This window comes from Meriones unguiculatus, chromosome 2 (assembly GCF_030254825.1).
Source record: "Meriones unguiculatus strain TT.TT164.6M chromosome 2, Bangor_MerUng_6.1, whole genome shotgun sequence".
NCBI classification, from domain to species: domain Eukaryota; kingdom Metazoa; phylum Chordata; class Mammalia; order Rodentia; family Muridae; genus Meriones; species Meriones unguiculatus.
The window spans coordinates 10,170,154-10,182,181 of NC_083350.1; positions in this window are offsets into that span (position 1 = coordinate 10,170,154).

Genomic DNA, 12,028 nt, shown 5'->3' on the forward strand with positions numbered 1-12,028 from the left:
TCCCCACTTTGTCTGCAAGAGCAGCCAGTCTCTTAAAGGTTGAATCATCTTTCCAACCACTGCATTTATTATTGTTATTTTTTTATCTATTAGAAGCTCTGTTTATTTGATGACAAGGATTTTTTTATGTAGCCCAAACAGACCTCATGATAAGTATATATTCATGGGGATTATTGTGAATTTCTGATTTTCCTGCCTTCACCTCTCAAGTGCCGAATTTACAGATAGGAGCCACCACACATGGCTCTGAGGAGTAATATATATATATATATATTACACATGTGTCATCATATGTTATATAATATATTATGCTATAATATATAAAAATATAAAACATCCAACCACCAAAAGCCATGTTATTAGGAAAGGGAAGACAAATGTAATAGTCTTTGTAGAGTAGTTCAGCTAATTTTCTTTGATATTACATCAAATCTAAAGAACCACAATATTAATTATTTTAAAAGTTATAGTACATGGCAAATTCAGGTTCCTCAACCCTTGCTGCTAGACATCTCAGTTAAGGGCACCTCCGTGGGCTTCTGGGAGCCTCCCCTGTCCCAGAGATACTCGCTTCCCCTGATTTCCATTCTCTCTCCAGTTCATCTTCCTTCCCCTTCCCTGATCTCTGTTACCTTCTCCATGTCCTCTCCCACCAAATTTCCTCCCTCCATCTACTTCAGTTGTCTATTTTATTTTCTGTTTCGATGAGATTCAAGAATCTTCCCTTGGGCCCTCCTTGGCTTCTTTGGGTCTGTGATTTGTAATGTGGTTATCCTGTACTTTATGTTTAATATCCATTTATAAGTGGGTACATACCATGCCTGTCTTTCTGGGTCTCGGTTACCTCACTCAGGATGATCTTTTCTAGTCCCATTCATTTGCCTGCAAATTACATGATGTCTTTGTTTTTAATGGCTGATCAGTATTCCATTGTGTAAATGTACCACATTACCTTCATCCATTCTTCTGTTAAGGTACGTCTAGGTTGTTTCTATTTTTTGGCTATTATAAATAAAGCTGCTATGACAATATTTGAGCAAGTGTCCTTGTGGGACTCCCAGTGGAGGGAGTCCATAAAACCTTCAACCCAAAATTTGTCTTGCCTACAAGAATTGTAAGGATAAAGACTGAGCAGAGATTGATGGAATGGAAACCAATGAGTGTCCCAACTTGAGACCCATCCCGTGGGAGAGAGTCAACCTCTCTCACTATTAATGATGCTCTGTTGTGCTTGCAGACAGTAGCCTAGCATGACTATCTTCTGAGAGCTTTCATCCAGCAGCTGATGGAAACAGATGCAGAGACTCACAGCCAAAGAATAGGCTGAGCTTAGGGAGTTTGTGGAGGAGTGGGAGGAAGGATAGTGGGATCCAGAGGGGTCAAGGACACCACAACAAAACTTACAGAATCAACTAACCTGGGCCCATGGAGGCTCATGGAGACTGAACCACCAATCAAAGAGCATGTGTGGGCTGGGTCTAGACCCCTTACACATATGTAGCAGATCTACAGCATTGTCAATGTGTGGGTTCCCTGGCAATATGAATGGGGCTGTCTTTAGGCTGTTGCCTGCCACTGGATCCTTTCCCCTAGCTCAGTTGCCTTGTCAGGCTCCAGTGGGAGAGGATGTGCTTAGTCCTGCTGTGATTTGTGATTTGAGGTGTCAGGGTGGGTTAATACCCCTTGAGGAATGGAGGAAGGTGGGTGAGGTTGGGGCTTGGAGGAAAAGAGGGAGTCTGGGATCAGGTTGTAAAGTGTTTAAATAATAAGTAATTTAAAATTTGAAGTTACAGTACAGAAGCTTAAACTTCTTGATACCTCTGCCTTGCTTGTAGTAAAAATGACAGGACTTTAATGCACAGTTCCTTTGCAGTGTCAATGAAAGTGTCAACATGGGCAACACAAGAGGTAATGTTGCATTCATCCATTTGGGTTTCAAAAAGAAAATACCAATGACTGGCTAGCATAAGCAATAGGAATTTATTTCTAAGAGAACTAAAGAAATGAGAAAGATTGTTTCCTTTCTCTGTCTGTCTCTGCAGTGTGTGGATATATTAAACGGTGGCCATGCAGTCCAGACAGTGAGTCTTCAGTAATGGACTGGTTCTCTTCATAAGGGTGCACATCCCATTTATGAGCGTTCCAACAGCACAATCTAATTCCCCCTCTTCCCCCAAAGTCCTACAGCGGAGATTCTTTTTTCAACATATAAACCTTGGAAACAAAACAATTTAACCCTCAGCAAATCCTAAAGTGTTATTATAAAAATGGTTGTGGTTTTTCAAACTTCAATGAAATGGCACTCAAAGGATTACAGGTAATGCTCTATGAACAGCTGCTATAGAAAAAGAATTCCTGCATTTTAGTCTGCCTCAGTAGAGTGAACACCAGCCCAAGGAAATCAAGTGATCTGGAAGCTCAGTAAGAATTGTGTGGCGACGTGTTATAGGATCCATCAAGCTGGAAAGCTGTACTTCCTTAGTTTCTCTGCATCACTTCATGGACAAGTTTGACATGAGCTAACTCAACCACATGCATAAGTAAACTGCATGAGAAAGTCAACCATTCTGCCAGCTCTGTATAATCAGATTCATTGCATTATTTGTAACTACTTTCCAATGCCCACTTGTCTGAGGAAGAAGAAACTCAAGTTTGCCTCTGTAGCTTATCCTCAACACTGTGCTGCCATAGTTGGAAGGAAATGACATCATCATCATACTCCAATGTGGCCCTGAGCAACAGGTATGCGTAGAAATAAGTCATACAGGCAAAAATTCATTATATGAAAGTAGTGATGACTAGGATCACAGATCTGTACTCAGTTTATAGGCATTGGGGAAGAGATCGATCAATGAGCAACAGTTTAGAAGAAATATGAGTACATGTTTCATGGCAAAGTGATGTATATGAGATATTTGAATCACTTTTGAAAGATGAAGTGTTTGGGAAAATTTATACCTTATAAAAGTGTTCCGCTGAGAATAGGGAAGGGAGACAAGAAAGGCAAAGTGCAGGGTTAATTGTGATCAAAATGCGTTGTGAACCTGTATGAAAGTATCAATGAATTAATAATTTTGTTCAATAATATAGGCTAATATCAAAAGAGAAAATAAACAAAATGTTAGACAATTGTTAAACTCCATAAAATCATGTTTCCTGGTTTCTCAGTAATCAGATAAAAGAATGATTCTTTAAATTGTTTTGATAAGTCTCGTCTGCTTCTTGCCTTTTATCTAAACCATAACCTCACTACAGGGTCCAGAAAATAGACTGGGTGGAAACTGTCCTTGGGTCTTTTTGTCCTTTCAAGTACGGTCACGCAGAAGAGATCTGTGGAGAGCCACTTGTTTGTCAGGCTGTTTTGTTATTGAGCTCTCAGTGAAAAACAAGTTTTCACCCTGGCCTTCACCTGGAGACAGGGATAGCCAGAATGTTTTACCAAGTTCACTTCCTTTTGTTTGTGTGAGGATCACACAGACAGGTGGCCGAGGTACTTCTCCATGTACCCCTTCACTGTATCAAGGTGCTTTGTTCTGACTATAAAAAGGGATTGTGGAAAAAACCTGTGTGACAGTTTCTACTGGCAGCCCTCTCAAACAGATCCCATGTGTAGTGTGTTTTATTATTATTATTATTATTATTATTATTATTTTCTTTCAATCCTCACTCCCCACTGAAGAACTCTTAGACTCTGCCAGCTGGCTAGAACTCCAACAATACATGGTCAATAAATCCTTGGCTACACTATGCTCAAAATTTATTATGCCATTAATTGGCTTAGATAAAACTGGTTTACAGTTTAGTTTCATCCTGCATATCTCATACATTTATAATTTTAGGACTGTATAATGCTTGTGAGAAATTATATGTTTACAGAATAAAAGAACCGGACACCGGAGATGCTGGATCAAACCTGACAGAATTCATTCTTCCAGCATGCTGAGACATTGACACATCTGTTCCAGCATCTTGCATGTTACAGCATTCTGGTGGTTTATGCCTCAACTACTTCAATTGCTGTTTTTCATGGAAGCCTGCTCCCAAGCTTTGAATAAATCTCAATTGGTCCAGTATTTTAGACCATTCCAAACAGGACTTCTATTAAGCCTGAAATTTCTCAACATTCAAAGACTGAACCACAAATGTTAATGTTTGCTTAATTAACCAGTTTATCCAAATTTTGTGGGGGGTGCCCTAACAAGATTTGTGTGTGTCCAAAAAGTCAGCTAGAAAAAAATTCATGAGATCGATGTCCAATTTTTTTAAAGGGGTTGTGTAGGTTTTGGTTGTTTTCTGGGGCTATGAATGTTTATTTTCATTAGGAGATGGTTTTAAGTTGTTAATGATCTTATTCAGAGAGAAAATAAAATTAGGATATTAAGTAATGCAAGTTAATTGTTAGTTAATTAACTCATAGTCATATCAGGCACTAGTCAAATTTATCACAGGAATATACATCATAGGTTTAACAGATAGGTATGATGATATAAAGATAGGTAAGTCTTCAAAAACCTCAGAGACCTACCTGACTAAAATGCTCAATCCCCATCCTGAAAGGCAAAGAGGATGGACATCAGAAGAAGAAGAAAACAGGAAACAACCTAGGAACCTGTCACAGAGGGCCTCTGAAAGGCTCTGCCCTGCAGACCATCAAAGCAGACGCTGAGACTTATGGCCAACTGTTGGGCAGAGTGCATGGAATCTTATGTAAGAAGTGGGAAATAGTAAGATCTGGAGAGGACAGGAACTCCACAAGGAGAGCAACAGAACCAGAAAATTTGAACTCAAGGGTCTTCCCAGAGACTCATACTCCAACCAAATACCAGGCATGGAGATAACCTAGAACCCCTGCATAGATGTAGTCCATGGCAGCTTAGTGTTCAAGTGGGTTACATAGTAATGGGAAGAGGGACTGCCTCTGACATAAACTGATTGGCCTGCTCTTTGATCACCTCCCCCTGAGGGGGAGCAGCCTTACCAGGCCACAAAAGATGACAATGAAGCCACTCCTGATGTGATCTGATAGACTAAGAGTAGAAGGAAGGAGAGGAGGACCTCCCCTATCAGTGGACTTGAGGAGGGGCATGGGTGAAGAAGAGGGAGAGAGGGTGGGATTGGGAGGGGAGGAGGGACAGGGAGGTGATCAAAGAGCCAGCCATTGAGTTGATGTCAGAAATAGTTCCTGTTCCCCTCTCTAGGATACCCACTTGGATACTGAGCTACCATGGGCTACATCTGAGCAGTGTTCTAGGTTATGTCCATACATGGTCCTTGGTTGGAGATACAGTCTCACAAAAGACACCTGTGCCCAGGTCCTTGTGGAGCTCCTGTCCTCTCCAGGTCATATAAACTCCCCCTTTTTCCTATGATTCCCTGCACTCTGCCGAAGGTTTGGTTATGAGTCTCATTATCTGCTTTGATATACTGCTAGGTAGAGACTTTCAGAGGCCCTCAGTGGTAGGCTCCTGTCCTGTTACTTATTTTCTCCTACATCCAATGTCTATCCCATTTGTCTTTCTAAGTGAGGGTTGATCACCTTAGGGTCCTCTTTCTTGTTTATCTTCTTTAGGTGTACAGATTTCAGTAAGTTTATCTTATCTTATAGGTCCAGGACCCACTTATAAGTGAGTATATACTGTGTGTGTCATTCTCCTTCTGGGATACTTCACTCAGAATAATCTTTTCTAGATCCCACCATTTGCCTGCAAATTTCATGATTTCCTTGTTTTTCAATGGCTAAGATAAAAAAAACTCAATTGACAACACATGTTGGAGAGGTTGTGGAGAAAGTGGAACCGTCCTCCATTGCTGGTGGGAATGTAAACTTGTACAACCACTTTGGAAATTAATCTGGTGCTTTCGCAGACAATTAGGAAAAGTGCTTCCTCAAGATCTAGCCTTACCACTCCTAGGCATATATCCAAAATATGCTCATGTATACAACAAGGATATTTGCTCAACCGTGTTTGTGGCAGCTTTATTCGTAATAATCAGAACCTGGAAACAACCCAGATGTCCATCAATGGAGGAAAGGATACAGAAATTGTGGTACTTTTACACAATGGAATACTGATTTTCTTTTTATATAGTAGCTTAGAGCTACACATTTCTTTCACAGGAATGCTTTTACTGTGTTTCAGAGGTTTTGTTGTTCTGTGTTTTCACCGTTATTTAGTTCCAAGACTAATTTTTTTTCTTGATTTCTTTGGACAATTCACTGTTCAGAAACATTTTTTTTTTTTTTTTTTACGTGTTACTCCATTATGTTCAGATATACACAGTCATTTCAAGTTTTCTGAAATTTTTAACAGGACCTCCACAAGGAGAGTAACAGAACCAAAAATTCTGGCCCCAGGGTTCTTTTATGAGACTGATATTCCAACCAAGGACCATGAATAGAGATAACCTAGAACTCCTGCACAGATGTAGGCCATGGCAGCTTAGTATCCAAGTGGGTGTCCTAGTAAGGGGAACAAGGACTGTCTGACATGAACTGCAAATTTCATGATTTCCTTGTTTTTCAATGGCTAAGATAAAAAAAAACTCAATATACTGCTGGCTGGCTCTTTGATCACCTCCCTCTGAGGGGGTGCAGACTTACCAGGCCACAGAGGAAGACAATGCAGCCAGTACTGATGAGACCTGATAGACTAGGGTCAGATGGAAGGGGAGGAGGACCTCCCCTATCAGTGGACTTGGAGAGGGGCATGGGAGGAGATGAGGGAGGGAGGGTGGGATTGGGAGGGAATGAGGGAAGGGGCTGTAGCTGGTATACAAAGTGAATAAACTATAATTACTATAAAAATAAAAATTAAAATCTAAAAGATTTATTTTGTGTTCCAGGATTTGGTCTTCTTAGAGAAGCCTCCATTTCATGCTTCGCAGACTGTATATATATATTATTTGGTGTTTGGGACAAATACTCTGTAAATATACATTTGGTCCATTTGATGCATGATGTTTAATTATGATGTTTTTCTGTTCATTTTTTTCCAGATGACATGTCTATTAGAGAAAGTAGGATGTTGAAATCACCTATTATTAATGGGTTGCTATTAATCTGTCTTGAAATTGCACATTATTTTTAACAAAATTAAGTGTGCCAGAGTTTGTCACATATATGTGTATGATAATAATGATTTCATGGTTTATTATTTCCTTGATTAGAATATAGTATCTTTATTTTTGTGATCAGTCTTAGTTTAAACTCTTTTCTACATAACATCTGGCCTTCTTTCATTGTTTGTGTATCTGGTGTGAGGTTCTAGGCTGCCTCAGTTGACCCATTTTGGGAGTTTTTTTGCCCAAGCTTGGTTTATTTCAGATCAGGTGTGTGGAGTTGGTAGGTCACTCCTTCAGATATGTAGTGTTGATTTTCAATTGTAGAGTCATGGGTGATTCAAATTCAGTGTTGATGAAAAAAACCATGCAAATGGGACAAATGGCTGAATCTGCTTTTAGTGGTTTGCAAGCTGTGTACTCGAGCTTGCTTGCAAGTATGAATATGGAATGGATGAGCTGGGGTCTCAGACACTGCCCGGGCTTGGATGGTATGCAGGATAAATCAAAGCAAGGCCTAGGGGAACAGTGAAGGTAGGACTCATGCCACTGGTCCTGGGCGCATTATGTGAACCACAGCCCATGAGGCTGAGAATGGCACAAGTGGAACTAACTAGACTTCCAATGCACAGGGCATGTGACTCAGGGTGAATGTGGGGAATAGAGAGTGTGCAGGTATAGTTCAAGAGATTCGCCAGCCTGGACCTGGCAGAGGATGGGTGCCATGGGCAAAGTGTGGAGGTTACCATAGCATGGGCAGATTGAAATTGGGAGAGCTGAGCCCAGTGAGCATAGCATATCCAACTGAGACCAAGGCTGGGGTTTGGTGTTACATGGGTGGTACTGATCAGAGTAGATCAACACACAGCGTGTAATACCTTGGATAGGTCTAGGGACTGGAAAAGGGGTGGGAAGGGGAGTGTTCAGAGAACTCACCAGACTGAACCTGGGCACAGATGTGTGTCCTGGGTAATGGCCAGGAAGTTTGCTATGCTGTGGGCAGGCTTTAGCAGAAAAATTGGCCAGACTGGGTTGGCAAACAGTATGCACAACCAGCACCAAGCCCCAGAGTTTTGCCTAGAGAAATTATCAAGATCCAATTTGATACGAATTATGATGCCTCTTGTACCCAATTAAGGACCTACTGGCTATACTGAGTGGGAAAGACCATAAGAAAGCACCGTTTTTAGGTCAATGTGTGTAGTCATATTTTTGTGTGAGAAGACTATAATTACATAGTTATAAAAAGAGGGTTGCCTGTGAAGAAAACCAGGATCTTAGAGCATTAAGGGGTGCAGAATCAGAATTCCCAAGGGAACAGCAGAGTGCGTGAGCAATGTGCAGTACAAAAAAATCCAGGGTCATTCTTCCAGTGAATGGTGGGCTTTGCTTTTCATTGATATCTGGAGAAAGGGTAGGTAAGAGACGGTAGCCAGGCACCATTCACAATAGTTGACATTGAATCTAGTCTACATTTAACCACATAAGCATTTAATTAGTCTGGAGGCAAACATTCAACACCTAATTACTAGGGGGAAAATGCAAGAATAGGTGTTGCTGTGCATCGAACTTAAAGTCATCCTAAGTAGAGAGGTCCTTGTCATTGTACCTCGTAATAAAGGAATTCAGTCCCAGTGTCTATATGCTGAGGAATTAAAGCAATTATTTTGTTTTGTGTTTTATCATTGTTAATTGTGCATTACAAGTCTCATTCAAGAACATTTAAGAAATCATAGACTCTGGGGCTGGGGAGATGACACAGTAGTTAAGAGCACTTGCTGCTCTTCTGGAGGACTGGAGTTTGGTTTCCAGCACCCAAGCTGGGTAGCTCCCATCTCCCTGAAAGTGCAGCTCCAAGGATCTGAAACTCCCTTTGGCCTTTACAGGCACTTGCACTCACGTGTATAAACCCACACTCAGTTTTTAAAAAGTTTTTAAAAAATCATGGAGTTCACAATTTAATTTACAATTAAGTATAGAGCATACAATGTGCTTCTGTAAACCTAGCCCTATGGATATGCAGAAGTCAAAGTGGTTATTAAAAGTAAATTCAAGATTTACTCCCCAAATGCATATTTTAGTTAAGGTGGTAACTCATGTACGTATTTTATCTCAGTGAAACTAATAATTATATATCTAAGTGATTTTAATTCTCAGCCTTGTGGAAAATTTCTTGCCATCATTTCTGTCATTAGACACTTTTAATAGTGCTCTATTTCTGTCACTATTCACCTTTAATAGTGCTCTGAAAGTCAAAGTGGTGACAGCAGGAGATGGATACTGTTCAGGCAACGTGGGGCAGGAATGCCGAACATAAACAGTTCTAGTTACTCTCCTTGGGCAGAAGCCAGATACAGCCTTGGCTCTGCTTTGACTGCAGCCAAGGGTGTCAGAAGAAAGCTCTGGTGCCTGATCTAGATGCTTCTTATCTTCCTGTACGCGAGTACCTGACCCAAACTTAGAGGCATCGGGACACCTCAGGGGTGGGTAGACCGAGCTGAATGGCTCCCTTCCCCACACCTCACCCCGTAGTCCTTGTACGGGGCTTTAAGTTCCTAAACTTAACTTCTCTTTGTCTATGAATTTTATTCACGTTTCTTCAGACAATGAACCTAACAGCCGCTGGCTTGGGATTGGTTTTGTGGTCATTGATTAGTTAGTCCCAGACCAAAGCTCCCCAATGTATGCTCACCTGGAATGAAAGATGAACCCTCACACTCGAGGGTCCTGCTTTTCCTTATCAATATGATTAATGTTTTAGCCACTCTTCTTTTGCTGTGGTAAAATGCCATGACCTAAAGCACTTGTAGAAGGAAGGGTTTATTTGGACTCGTGGTCGCAGGGCTGTGAGCCCCTCACCACCGCTGCAGAGGGACAAGGGAACGTGCAGTCACAACACTGAGAGCAGAAAGCCGAGAGCTCAAGTTCTCAACTGCAAGCATGATGCAGAGAGAATGAACTGCCTGCATCCGGGGACTTAGTTTCTCCCCCAAGTCCGCACTCCCTAACAGAGCTACCAACTGGGAACCAGAGATCCCAGCCTCATGGGGGCATTTTCATTTCAGTCACTGCCAGTACTAAATAGCATGACGAATTGTAAGTCTTTGGCCTTTGGAAGATATATTTGTTTTGTTTTAGCAACAACTGGAAGTTTGCTTCCAAACGGATCTTTTAAACAGACAGTGAGAATACCGGGTAGTTCAATGTATTTTAAAACTATAATTTAAAAATATTTTTTAAAAGGACCAAAGGATGTTGACAGAAACCAGTTTCCCTGCGCTCTTAGGGTGTCTTCTGCTGCAATGAAACATCATCACCAAACAGGATGTTAAGAAGGAAAGGGTGTATTTGGCTTACACTTCCATATTGCTGTTCATCATCAAAGGAAGTCAGGACAGGAACTCACAGGACAGGGACCTGGAGGCAGGCGTTGGTGAAGAGGCCATGGAAGAGAAGTGCTGCTTGCTGGCTAATTTATCAAGGTTTGCTGAGCCTGCTTTCTTAATAGAAACTAGGACCACCAGACCAGGTATGGCCCCACCCACAGTGGGCTGGGCCCGCCCCCATCAATCACTAATTAAGAAAATGCTCTACAGGCTTGCCTATAGCCTAATCGTATGGAGGCATTTTCTTAACTGAGGTTCCCACCTCTCAGATGACTTTAGCTTGTGTCAAGTTGACATAGAACTACCCAGCACACACATAGAATTTCCCAGCACACGTGCATAGAGCATGCACTGGCTCTGAAGGGATGCGTGCTTCAAAAGTATTAAAAATTATGCAATCAGCTGTGTACCTGTGTCCAGGTACTTAGTGGTGTGACATCACACAGATCCTTAATGCAGTGGACAGAAGAGCAGATGTATCCTTGATATCTGTCTTTTTGCCATGTGAAAACACGGCTAGCTTTCTTGTTATCACCGCTACACTATGATGCTTGAAATACTCTCTGGTGGAGTCTAAGAATACTTTAGTTTTTAAATGTTTACTTATCTTCTATGCCTCGCTATAATTTTATTACACATGCATGTCCACATATGAATTTACTCATGGCCAGTGCTTTCCTGTCACTGAGGGGATCACTGTGAACAAGGGGTTTTCTATGATAATTTTCATGCTCTTCCTACAGCTGTCTTCCAGAGGGGGATGCTCACGTAAAACATACCTTTCTCTATACCTGTGTTCCAAGTAATTATGGTTGTGAGCCCAGCCTTTAACAGCTGAGCCATCTCTCTCCAACTATTGTGTCTATGTGATCTATCTATCTGTTTTACATGTTCTTTTCTAAAAGAACTTACAGCAAGTAACTCAAATCCCCCTGACGTGTATTTTTCTTCCATTCCTTATAAGAGTTTAGTTTTTCTTTGTATGTGAAAGAGAAAGGCAACTGGATGTAAAGAACGTGTTCCTCCACATCTTCCAGGAGAGAGTGGATAATTCAGATTCTACCTGCTCTAACTTTCTACTGCGGTCACCCGATACATTCTTTTCTGTTGTTTTTATGAAGCCATAAAATATTAGTTTTTTTGACATAGATATCTGAATAAAGGGACACCAACATTTATCATTCCACTTGTAGGGAGGGTAGAGGACAAGACAAAATTTGATTGTGTATTGGAGTTATATCTGGCCACTGAAATATTGCTGTGTCCCTATAAGACACATGAAGCTTTACGGGTGCGCAGCAATACAAAACCAGTTGTCAGTTCAGTGAGAAACACAACTCAGGAGGGTTTGAGTTACTCGCTCTAAGTTCTCTTACAAAGGAACATGTGTGATTGGGGCTGTGAATGGCGTTCCCTTGCCAGGCTACACTGAGCCAGCACTTCTCTACTCTTTTCTAAGCATTCTTATTTTTGTTATAGTTTTTTATAGACACAGTTTTACATTTTAATTTTTCTATGCCTGTTACATCCATCTAGTAAATATTCAATTTAACTTTCTTGGGTATTTTTGGTTAAACATTGAA